General features: G+C 30.6%; 1 non-coding gene across 1 annotated transcript; it reads left to right on the top strand.

Moving 5' to 3' along the window:
• The first annotated feature begins 9,328 nt into the window (after window positions 1-9,328).
• Window positions 9,329-9,445, top strand: LOC149423525 (U5 spliceosomal RNA). The gene has a single exon (XR_016302272.1). It is a non-coding gene; the product is annotated as a U5 spliceosomal RNA (small nuclear RNA).
• Window positions 9,446-12,470: the final 3,025 nt, after the last annotated feature.

Raw genomic sequence — 12,470 nt, 5'->3', positions numbered from 1 at the left:
AAAGCTCTATAGCCATATAAAAGTCGAACGTCGTATGTTGATATTCTAAGATTGATTCAGTTTTACCACAAAGTAGTGAGAATTATTCTAAAAGATTTTAAAGGGTCTATATCACTTTCCAAAACTGTTTTAAGAACCAGACGGGTCCAAACTCCCTTTAAAGTTATCTAAGTGAAGTACTTTATTGATTCTGATGTCTACAGCATCCTTGCTTTCAAAGGTTCAGTTTCAAACTTTGTTTTTTTCTCTGTTAAAACATCATTTGATGTCCCTTATCATTGGATACTAAACGTCAGAACATGGAATATTTGAAACAAATATAATGTTTCGCCATTATCAGCTGATGTTGACGGTTACTATTAATCTTCTTAATCTAGTTTGTCAAGAACAGATCACGTGGTGTTGAATTAATAGTTGAGAGTAAATTATGTAATGTTACACAATTAATTAACTATTGAGGCTTTGTTGCCATAATTTTATAAAGAAACACCCACGAGTGTCTCACTTTCAGAAAATCTAAGTATCTCAATAAAATGAGAATGGAACGTATAAGTCAGAAGTTAAAAGTAAACAAAAAATTGTTGTGATTATTGTGATTACTATGAAGAATGTTCTGATTTTTATAAAATAAATATTAAAATAAATTATATAAAAAAAATTAACCAAACATAATTAAATCTAATAGTTATGGGTGGATGCATAACAAAAAAATCTATGGGTAAAAATTTTAATGACTTGGGTATTAGGTTAGGTTAGGTTAGGTATTAGGTATGCCAATTATTATAGATTTATTTATTGGAGACAACTTAAACTATTTGTTCCGTGCACGGAGTAATATTTTCGGACTGCTAACATTACAAAAGTGGGAGGTTATTAATTCACACACTACGAAAATCCACCCCGTTGTCTGATTTTCCGTCAATTGATCTATTCCATTAATTTTTAATATCCTTTAAAATATCATGATTTTTTCTAACCCTAAACCAAAAAGCTGCTCAATGGAGTTCTAATCTATCGTTTAGTTTGTTTTTAATTTAAAATAATCTGTATTGTACGATAGAATGCACAAACCAGACATCTTATATTTTGCTTGTTTGGAAATATATTATTAGTCCAATAATATTTGGCGACAGATTTACGGGAAGTTTTACAGAGACTTAAATTAAACGAGTTTCACAGATAATACAGTCAATTTTGATGAAAAAACAAGAATATATCGTAAAACTGAACAGATCATATATATATCATCAAACAAAACGTAACTTTTTTTTATTCATCTACTTTTCGCAGTCATTTTCTTCTACGTGACGTAATTATCCTTGCTGCACTAGTACTATTAATTAATGGTATACATAATGTGTGACTTAAATGTATCTCATCATAAAAACGAAAATTGCGCTAAAATCTCAATCCACCCCTGGCATGGAAGGAACGTATGTAAGGATTTTAAACTGGGAACGTGGGATTTCTCTGCTTCAATATAAATAATTTCAGGAAACATAAAATAAAACTTCTGTCTTTTTTCTACAAGTTGGTTTTTTTTATATTTTCGCATAAGAACAATGAAACTTTTTAATCAAAAAGTTAAAGCATTACGTTCCCCTTACGGAAAGGCATCTAGTATAAAAGTTTTCAAATGAACGATTATAATATGGGTGAGGGTTAATTACAATTTAGAAGATACTTCATGGTAAGAAGAGTTCATTTTCCAAACTTTGCTTTAGTTCAGTGAAAATATGTCTAAAACATAAACTACGTAATAAAGGCTTTAAAGTACGAAACACGCGATGCGGTGGAAACCAAATTCTAGCAAAATATTCTGAATAGTTTTAAAGTTTTGAAGCTCACGTGTTGAAATTGCGCTGTGAGTGATAAGGAACCGAGATACCACTGTATTAGGTAATAATAGTATGTGGAATTAAGCTTGCAACTGCACGTTAGACGTGCAAAAGTGCATTGAACGGTTTAAATAATATCGCAATTCATGACAAAAAAATAATTATTTTACAATAAAATATATTTACGTTCCTAAAACTAACAGGATTTCATATGAATTTTAAGTAAACTAGTGTTTTCATACAACGCATTACCTAGTAACCTAAAACTTCCAATAACAAACAAAAACATTAGCAAAAGCTCTCAAAAGCAATTTCTTCAGCAGATTTATTAACAGTGAAAAAAATTTCCTTTGGAACTCTCTAATTTCTGTATATCTTTCTCAGTGTATTTGTGAAATATTAATCAATTAACTGTGTTAAGTCTGTTTTAAAATCTATGTAATTTAGTCTATGATGTAAACACTTCATTGAACTCCCTTTTAAATTCGTTATTCTCACTGGTGGTAATTTAATATAAATAAAATAGTTTTTTTATTTTGTCAACATAGTATAGCTTAAATAAAAAAAATATCTTTGATAATTTCCAAAAATTTGCAAGGGTATTATTAAAAATTTAAGACCCATAAAAATTAATGATAACTTAACACAGAAATATTAAAAGGTGTGCATGATTGTTAAAATTTGTAAAAAAGTAAAGCATGCAGTAAAACTGCTTCCAGCAAAAAGGAAATCAATTAAAAGTATAAAGTCCATTTAAGTTTAAAATAGATTTAGATAATTTTGAAATTTTAACCCTTACGAATGTTTGATATTATAAAGTAGATTTAGTTCGGATGAGAGATAGCTCTCTCAAATGACATCAACCATGGCAGATGGTCCCGCAGATTGCAAGACAGGCCAATCTACGATGTCGCCGCCTGCAGCATAATTAATGGGGTTTCATACTAAAATAACAACATTGAGAATGGACGTTCACAGTTATAATACTGTACATCCAATTATGTACATAGCCACCTAGTAGTTTAGTACAGCAAATTTATTTATATACTCTTTTTAAATTAACAAAATAAAGTTTCTGAGAACTTACATCCCTTACGGTCGTGTCTTAATATCTACTTTAAACACTAAAGAGATAGGCCGGTAGAAATGTCAATTTTCTCATATCTTGTGCGAAATCAATCAAATATCTTGAATAGATAATCGATTTCATTGGCCTGTCTGAGATCTACGAACAGAAAAGTCTTATTTAACTATCACTGGCAATATATTCTTTATTTAAATATCTATAATTACTTTACTTTCAAAATTGACCAAAAAACAACTGATAGCAAATAAGCTTTAAAAATATACGACAATATTAAAAACAGTCTGAAAACATCCGTTTTTTGCCAAAATCTCAAAAAGTACTTTTTTGGAGGTCATTTTGATATTTAATTTTTTTTATTGTTTTTATGTTTAATTCGTAGAACTCCATTTAATTTTTTTTTTAAATAATTAAAATCAAATTTAATAATATAATTCTTTAGTACTGCAAGTATTTTTTGGTTTTTGTTATTGTTACAGCTGTTTCGGCTTTCAAGGCAATTTTCAAATTGTGTTATTAAATTTGATTTTAATTAAATAATTTTTTTTTAAATGTATACTAACTGCCACTTAGGTAAATTTTACATTACATTACATTATTCATTAAAATTGGTATAAATTATTTGTTTTTTTTTTCTGTTCATTGACTTAGAGTACGAAATTATCAAATAAATTACAAAATATTATTTGTCAATCTTCAAATATGTGAATTTTCACTATTCCTTTATCCTGATGAAGAAACCTCATTTTTGATCAAGTACTGGCATTTAAAAATTTATTTAATTAAAATTAAAATTATGCCACAGGGTTATTTTGCAATTATTGAAGAAGTATTATACTCGTAATATGATATATTGTTTCGAAGTACAATGTATAATGTGTCCTCATCGCATATTTTATTAATAACTTTTTATAGAGCATTACCAACAGTAGCGAGGGTGATTAATCTCTATGGTTGCATCAATTATGATGATGGTCCACCATAGATAAGGCTAATAGGCAATCCCATCACCATTATCTTTGACCACACAACCAGATGAATGACGTGGTTTATGATGACGCATGACATGATATACGAATAGAAATAATCGATCGAATCTGATTTAATAAATGATGTTTGTTTTTATAATGGTTAAGCTTCACTGTCAGTATAAATTATATATTATCTTCTTTCTTAACAATTTTGTATTTATTGTTGAATCTTTTCAGAATTTTAAAAAATCTAACATTTTCTTTATGGCTTCCGGGACATTGAACAAACGGGCTAAAGGAGATGGAACATCGGGTGGTTCGTCGCAAAATCTATCATAATAATCAACATCCAAGACATAGCAGTAGTAATTTATGTTGTGGAATCTAAAAGCTTCTCGCATAAAATACACATTACCTTTTTTAATTTTTTCATTGAGTTAAATATAGACAGTCAAAATATAGAAGAAGTAGAAGAAATTAAAGACTTGGGAATTATAATCGATGACAAATTAAAACAAGGAAATGTTAGTGTTAAATTAATGTTAAAATTGCAGAAAAATATAACTTTTTAAGTATGATAAATGAGGAAATTGGTCCACAACACCTCTGTAGCATTTTACATAAAATGCTGCAGAAGTGTAATTTTTTTAGCAATAAAAGCAAGTTAAAAGAATGGAAATAATTCCGAACATAGGTATGAGATCCACATAGTATAAAAACAATGCAACGCAAACTCAATGTTCTACGTGTTTGGCAACGGTTGGTCTGTAATAACCTAGTATTTATATGTAAGAAGAGTTTGTATTATTACAGTCTATGGCTATCCTACGAGAAGCTGTAATGATTTTAGGCTACCTGAAGACAAAGACAAAGAAAAGAAGAAGACAAATTTATCGGCAACACAAAAAAATATTACAAAAGTTTCAATAACCTCCCTTTAAATGTTAAGTCACTCAAAAGTCTTGCAGTTTTTCGTGGGTTGAAATGTTTGAAGTCCAAATATTAGTACATAGGTAATAGATCAGTAGTTTTAAAATAATGTAAATTTTAAGTTTTATAACCAAATAAAAAAAAATCATTGTGAGTTGACCATATTATGATAATTGCCAAAATAAATTTGCTTAAAAATTCAATTACTTATTGAACAAATAACTTTCACTTCTGTAGTCTGCAAAGTTACACATAAATAATAAATTATCTTTGTTATGTACGGGCAGTCAAGGAAATAACTTTGGGATAAGTCTCAGCCGGTTCGCAAAAAATGATTCGCACATAAACCCAATGAGAGTCTCTTATGGACCGTTTTAAGATAAGTAATAAAACTTATTTTCCTAAAATAACTGGCATCTTCATTATTTTATTCTTGTTTCTAGAATTTAGGAGAGGTAGTAAAAAGAAAAAGAAAATGCTAATCAGAAAAATATAATTAAACGGTCCTACTTCAGAAGTTCCTTCCCAATGAAATGAAAGCAGGTAAAATAAAAATGGAGAGCTTTTTATTAACAATGTAAATTAAAAATATTTTTTTCTGCTTCTCTTATCTCACATTTATTTTGTCTGACACTTTCTTTTCTTTATTTTTGTTAAAAACTTCTTATATTTTTTCGGGGATTTCCTTATACTTTGACAAAAGTTGAGCAAGTAAGAATACTTTTGTTTCTTAATTAATGCGAATTTTTGGAATCTACATAATTTTTGAATGACGGCGGAAAAGTTTTTAATTAATTTTATGACTTTAAATTACACTCGTTTTTATCTTTGAAAACTTTTTAAACCGCCCTCGTCAGGGTGCAATAAATACTTTGGTTAAAAGTTTACTTAAAAAACAACTTTTGTACATACCTCCCCTAAAGGTCCTGGCGAGTTAAGTCCACTTATCCTGGCGTGGATTCCCGCTTCAGGGAGGTTAATAAGATACCCGCCACGGATAATGGTAAAGTGGGGAAAGGTTGGGGGGATCGATTGGGTAAAGGGGTTTTCGGCGACAAACTCACGTGCTCACCACAGGGGGGAGGGGCGGATAAGGACGCGTCCGCACTTCACGAGTGACGGCACCCAACTGACGAATAACCCACAGGAACAGAACATACAACCAGACCATTCCAACAAACTAGGAATAAGATAAGCACCAAAAAGGCACCACGCCAAATATCACCAACAACATTCACACGGTAAAGCTTCCACGAAATTCTTTTCAACAAGGTGGTAGAAAATGACATCAAAACGTGAAAGGATCAAGATTTACTTATTCGCTAAAATTTTTCCCGTACAGATAAATTACAACAAAATAAACAAACTTTACGAAAAAGCAAGATGATCTCCATCATAAAATTTTGCTAGCTATTCATTTGGTATCCCCATTTTGACTGATTTGCTATAATACTGAAATGTTTTCTGTTTGCGCTGCATATGACCAGAAGCGTCGGACGCCCCCGCCTGGCGCCAGAGACCCCACCTCTCCCCGTGCCCTCCCCCCCATTCCCGGCGGAGTTTTCCTAGTTTCCCGTCGCGTTGCTTTTCCCGTAGTTCCCCGAACCACTCGTCCGGCCCCCTCTGCTCGGGGCTCACGGAGATTACAGTTCGAAAGGGACCGAGGAATTATAAGTTCGGGATCGTAAGTATCAATGAATCCTGTTACAGTTCTACCGTTGGAGCGTTACAATTAAGTGCTTAAAGAAGAAATTTATTTGAATTATCTTTTCGTTAATTATCAGTCGTTAGTTTTATTGAAAAAAATAGTCTTACCTTACTTTTGAATATTGTTTAAAAAATCAAAACATTTATTATTATATTTAAAAAATTATTCATTTCGTAATTAGGTAACTAACTTGAAAAAACAAAAAAAAACACTTTTTCGTATTCTGCAATTAAAATTAAAAAAACAATAAAATATTTTTTGTTAAAAACACAGTAATTTATTAGTGTGTTATTATTTGATTCATAAATAATAAAAATATTATAGTGTTATTTACTAGCAATATAAGCTTTCGCAGAAAACATGGGAAATTGACGTCTCGTCCTTATGTTATTCTGACTATTTTTACATGACCCGACTCAAGTATTTCGTTCACATCAATCCATGCCTTCCTCAGGCGTCCCCGACTTATTCTATAATTCACAATTGAATCAATTATCCTTACACTTTTCCTATCTTTGTTTATCCGTAGGTAATATTTTTGTTAAATTTAAAAAAAATCATTTGAAAGCGTTATAATATAACGTATGTATATATATTTAATATTATTTTTTTACTGGGGAAACAAACATTCATATAGATGTCAAGGTGTTAAGGGATACACTTGACTTACTCTAACCAGTGATTTTTGACATTATTTGGATTGAAAAATGCAAACGAAATTTTGGTCTCTGGTGAGTTATATTTATATATTTCTTTCAACTTATAACTAAAAAAATCCGTATGTATTGGACAGGTAGGGCCAAGATGATGTGATTGGCTGTGACTCGGCTGAGTGACTAATAATGACTTGCGGAAGTTTTTTTTTGTTTGGTTAAAAAAAATTATAATCTCTTAATTATTTTGATATATTCGGAAATATGTTTTGTACTGTATGGCACACCTATATTGAAATTAAATGGATACAATATCACTGCTTCATATCTGTGTATTTGAAAATGAAATAAGAAAACGGATGATTGTCACCACAGGGATTTAAATGTTTTTTTTTACCAAGAGACTGCAGGAAGAAAGAGGCTTTGAAAATGTATTAACAGAGTGGTTTTAATGCTGTCAATTTGGGCTCATAAAATCACCCGAGATACTCGTTCATTAATTAAGAAAAGCTCTTTTACAAAATTAAAAATTGACGAGAAAAGAGATTTATGTAGCAATGTTATCTCTGGTTTAAATTTTTTCCACGTGCACTTGAATAATTAAGTATTTATGAAAAATCTCTCAGATTATCAAACATTTTTCAGGAAACTTTAGAAATTTTTACATTAAAAAACAACTTAGTTAAATCCTGAATTAATGTACATATCATCCTTGCTTTTATAGTATAATTTGTGAATACATTTTTCCGCTTAAGCCAATATTTTATTCGGAAAAGCGTGTTTAAATTATCGGTTTTTCGGCATAAAATTTTCTTATCCACGTTTTTGTTGTATGTATTCAAATACAACCAAAAACAAAATACATATTTATGTTTTCCGCTTATTCTGCAGCTTTTCATAAAATCGTCAGAATTCACGAATATCAGTGATTCATCGAGTCAATTAAATTATAAGGTAATTGCTTATAAATCAGATGTACATTGATAAGAGATATTACCAATCAAAAAATAAAATGAAATTCTTTGAAATTATTCATCATTTCTCTTTGTCAGCGATGATTTTTCCAATAAAATTGTTATTAATATAGAAAGGTATTTTTTCAAACGTATATAATTTAAACATATTTTGAAGTTATCAGAAGGTTGTCACGGATTAAAAAAAATTCAGCAGGTGGTTGCGTAGTGTGTGTTACAAAAATGGGAAAATCTTCAAAGCATTTATTTTCAGAAATTTTTAAATTATAATATTATAATATCATCTATTGTCAATCAAGGTTGACCACAAGAATGTTAAAAAAATAAAATTCAAAAATCATAACAAGATGCCCCCTGCGAGGACATTTCACTAATAATAATAAATGGATAATTTGTTTAGCGCCTTTTTTATGAAAAATCACCTGAATGGCGCATTGTATCGTTTTACATGTATAAACTACACGTTCTTCACAAAATTCTAACGATGATTTTTATCGTTAAAAGTTACACTATGTATATAAGTAGTTCTCACGTATTATGCACTAATTTAAAAAAAATGTATTTTAAGAATTTAAATACCTAGATAACACCTGCCCTGACGATGCACACTAAAACGCTGTCCGAAACATTGGAAAAAGAAGAAGGAAGCACAACATGAAATTATAACCAAAAAAATAATTACGATAACGATATACAGGTTGGAAAACCAGTCATTTGATGAACTCATTACTTATCTGGAACACTTTGTATTTCCTAGTACTTTAGTGTATTAATTTAATTACAAAGGTAATGCATTTTAATAAATCATTTGTCACAATATGAATAGAATGGAAGTTGTAGGGACTGGCATTTCTCAGTATTAAGGAAAATTAAATAACAATATATCGATGAGAAAATACAATTGGTACCTACCGTTTGTAGTACAGGTTCTGGGGCAAAAATCTTCTCTGAAGGAAGATAAATAAAACTTTTTACAGAACACTGAATTTGTATTCGTGAAGGTTTAACTGTCCTCAGATTTGTTTTGCGAATAGGAGGATTTTAAACGGTATCGGAAAGATTGTGAAAAGCACCAGTGTTATTATTTATTTCCACTCTCAATATAGAATTCCCTCACTAAATATCCTTACACACAGATAAAACTTACTGATAAAAAATACCCATTGCTAATTAATCTGGTTTCCCTTCAATAACGAATAAATCTTTCGCCTTTCGCTAAAGATTTCCGTGGAGGGGAGCACTGAAAAGAGTCTATAAACCAATTTTTAAAGAATTTATTAAAAATCTTTTTAAGTTATTTTTATCATTACAACGGTATTCTAGGCCATTGACGAATGAATTGATGATAAACTTTAAGTAAAATACCAATGTTTTGTCAAGATGTCCAAACACATGTTCATGACAATTCTAATATTTTTGAATTACGTCATGATATTAAAAGACAACTCAGGTGCATGCAACTCGTGTTCCGATTTATTATGAATTAAAACTTTACCAGGAAGCGGGTTGCAGTCCCGTTTTTAACAGGATTACTAATAATTATAAGAGATTTTTAAAACATCAGCATTACTCATTTTTCTTTGTGCCTTTTAATGGAGTGGTGCTGCAACCTAATGTAAGCAGGCTTATAGTACACTTACATGATATTCAAATTACCCAATTATTCACAACTGCCTGTGACATTGTACTCATTTCTTGCGATTTTTGAATACATGCTGGTATTCGTTCACGTTTTTATTGTATAATTTTTTTTGAGCTATCCCGAAATTTATAACAGTAAAATCAGAAAAAGATCGGCAGATGTACGGGAGATGCGGGCCGGCGACGATGCCACAGGGCCGAGGCGCAGACCGGAGAAGTTGTCGCAGGGTCATGAGGAGCCTGGTCAGGAATGATAGCCGGGGCCAGGGCGCTGATGTGATCCCGAGGAGTCCATAATGATTTGTAGTCTAAAAAGATATAAAATCATGGAATATATTACCACAAAGGTTTGTGTAAATTTACTGTAAAAGCTTGTTAGTTCTTAGTTTTCCATAGTGGAAGATAGTATCACTGTGGTGTAAGACCACCATTCAGAGTTTAAATGTTGCTTGAAATGGCTTTGGCCGTGTTTGGTGACCAGATCTGAATAGCCAGGTACTTACCAACCTTCCTTTTTCACATCTTCTTTCCCTTCCCACTACCTTCAGCCTCACTATATATCACAATCGGGGATGCCATAGTCTTACTGGCCCCAGACGGTTGGGAGCAATTGGGACTCTTGTGTAATTTCACATAGATAAAAATTTAACATTTGAATAAAATAACGATTAAAAACTTATTGAAAGTTATCATATTACGACATGTTTAAATTATTATTATTCCCACATTTAAATTTTATACAAAGTCCTGAAACTAAGCTTTCAGGTTTTCGTAACATAAAATGAAGATGTTCCACCTACTTGCTTTGGTTTTGGTTGAAATCTATAAAACCACATAATAATAATAATATTTGGATGATTTTTATAGCGCCGTTTTTGTGCAAAATCACCTCAAGGACGCTGTATAAATATATAATACATTTCTACAATGATCTATATTATTACTAACTATATATGAAAATAATATACAGTACCATACTTACCTGGTAGGTTACTTAAGGTTAACACTTTATTAACACTAACCAATTTTTTATTAGCGAAATCTAGATACAGGATTGAGGACATAATTGGAATATTGGATATAATTGGTCTTTCTCTCAGGAATGGTATATTTAATTTAATGGTATGACAGCTAAAAAAGGTAATTTTTTGGTTTATACCTGAATTCTGTTAGACTTGTCGTGGATCTTATTTCCGGAGGAAGTTTATTCCAAGCTTTTGGCCCAGATGCTCAGAAAGCGTGATCACTAAACTTAGTATTTGACTTGCGCTTATATTCCATCAGTCTGCCTACGTAATTAAAAAAAACCATTAGACTGAAAACGCTTTATTAAATTTGAATTATGAAGAAATCTTGTAAGGGGTAATTAATATTTTCAAACTTTTGGTTATTTGGTTTATGATCAAACTTTATGTTAAAATATCAATTGTACCGCCCACATAATACTGAATACAAAACTTTTATTAAAAATAATATTATTAAAAATAATATTATTAATATTAACATCTCATTGATTTATTATATTTAGATGAGACATGAAGCAAAAAAATTGTTTCCGCTTTTTGACCTCTAACTCTCCCAACGCTGTAACTATAAACGAAACAGGTCTACGCGCACCGCTTACGGTTTTCTAATAATTTATTTATTTATTTAACGCCCAGAGGGATTTTACATGTAGGTGGTACAATATTAATGACAGTTTTGAAACATAAGAAAGAAAAAATAAAAATAAAATTACATTTAAAAATAATATATGCAAGAAACAAAATAAAAAATAACAAGAACATAAATTAAAAAATACAGCGATTTTAATGGTTTACAAAAATATAACTTCCATTTAGGAATAGTTTTGAAATAAGTCTTTTACGTAATCCACAAAATTCGCAAAGTTAATAAAATATTAAATATATCGACATCACCTAAGTATTGGTTTCCCATAGTGTGAAACCGTTGTATTGCGGAGTTCCCAATGTAATTGCGCTTATGTGTTTTGCAGTGGAATAGTGTATTTTGTCGTGTTGTTATTGTAGGTATTCGTAAGTTTATGAGTTGCAAAAGTTTGCAACAGTCGAATTTAGTGTTTAGAATCTTGAATAAAAAGTTAAATCGTTTATTTTACGCCTGTACTCCAATGTGTGTATTTTTAGAGTATTTTATAAGAAATGATATTGTAAGTCTTCTAGTGGGATAATTATAATGAAGCAAGTTTCGACAAAATACTAGTACGCAGTAGTGACTCTAAATGTAGTAACTCTGTGTTTCATCTGTATTTTGTGTGATAAATCAGAGTCTAAATTAACAAGAGCCAGTGAAATTGTGGAATCCCATTAAACCCTTTCCTAAGGATGCAAGGGGTGAGATGTCAACCGCCCCCCGACTCTGTTACACAGGCTGACACTATTTTCGTAATGATTAGTCTTAGTCGCTCTCTCTAACGTCATAAAAAATATATAATTACCTGAGAAAATATTCTTTAGATTTATTGTTTTTTTTTTTTTTGTAATTATTTTTTATTTCTAATAATATTTTTACATGGTACATAATTCATTTTTCATCTTGGGACTTTTTACTACTCTTCCATTGAAAGCATTTGCTTGTGTATGGAAGGGGAGTGTACATAAATGTTGTTGTTAGTTAGTACTTAGATAATTCATTGTACATAAACGTATGT

The sequence above is a fragment of the Hesperophylax consimilis genome, chromosome 5, assembly GCF_061612785.1.
Source record: "Hesperophylax consimilis isolate HC1 chromosome 5, BYU_Hcon_1.0, whole genome shotgun sequence".
NCBI lineage: Eukaryota > Metazoa > Arthropoda > Insecta > Trichoptera > Limnephilidae > Hesperophylax > Hesperophylax consimilis.
Note: the sequence above shows the minus strand (reverse complement) of the source record. Positions and strands in the feature narration are given on the sequence as shown.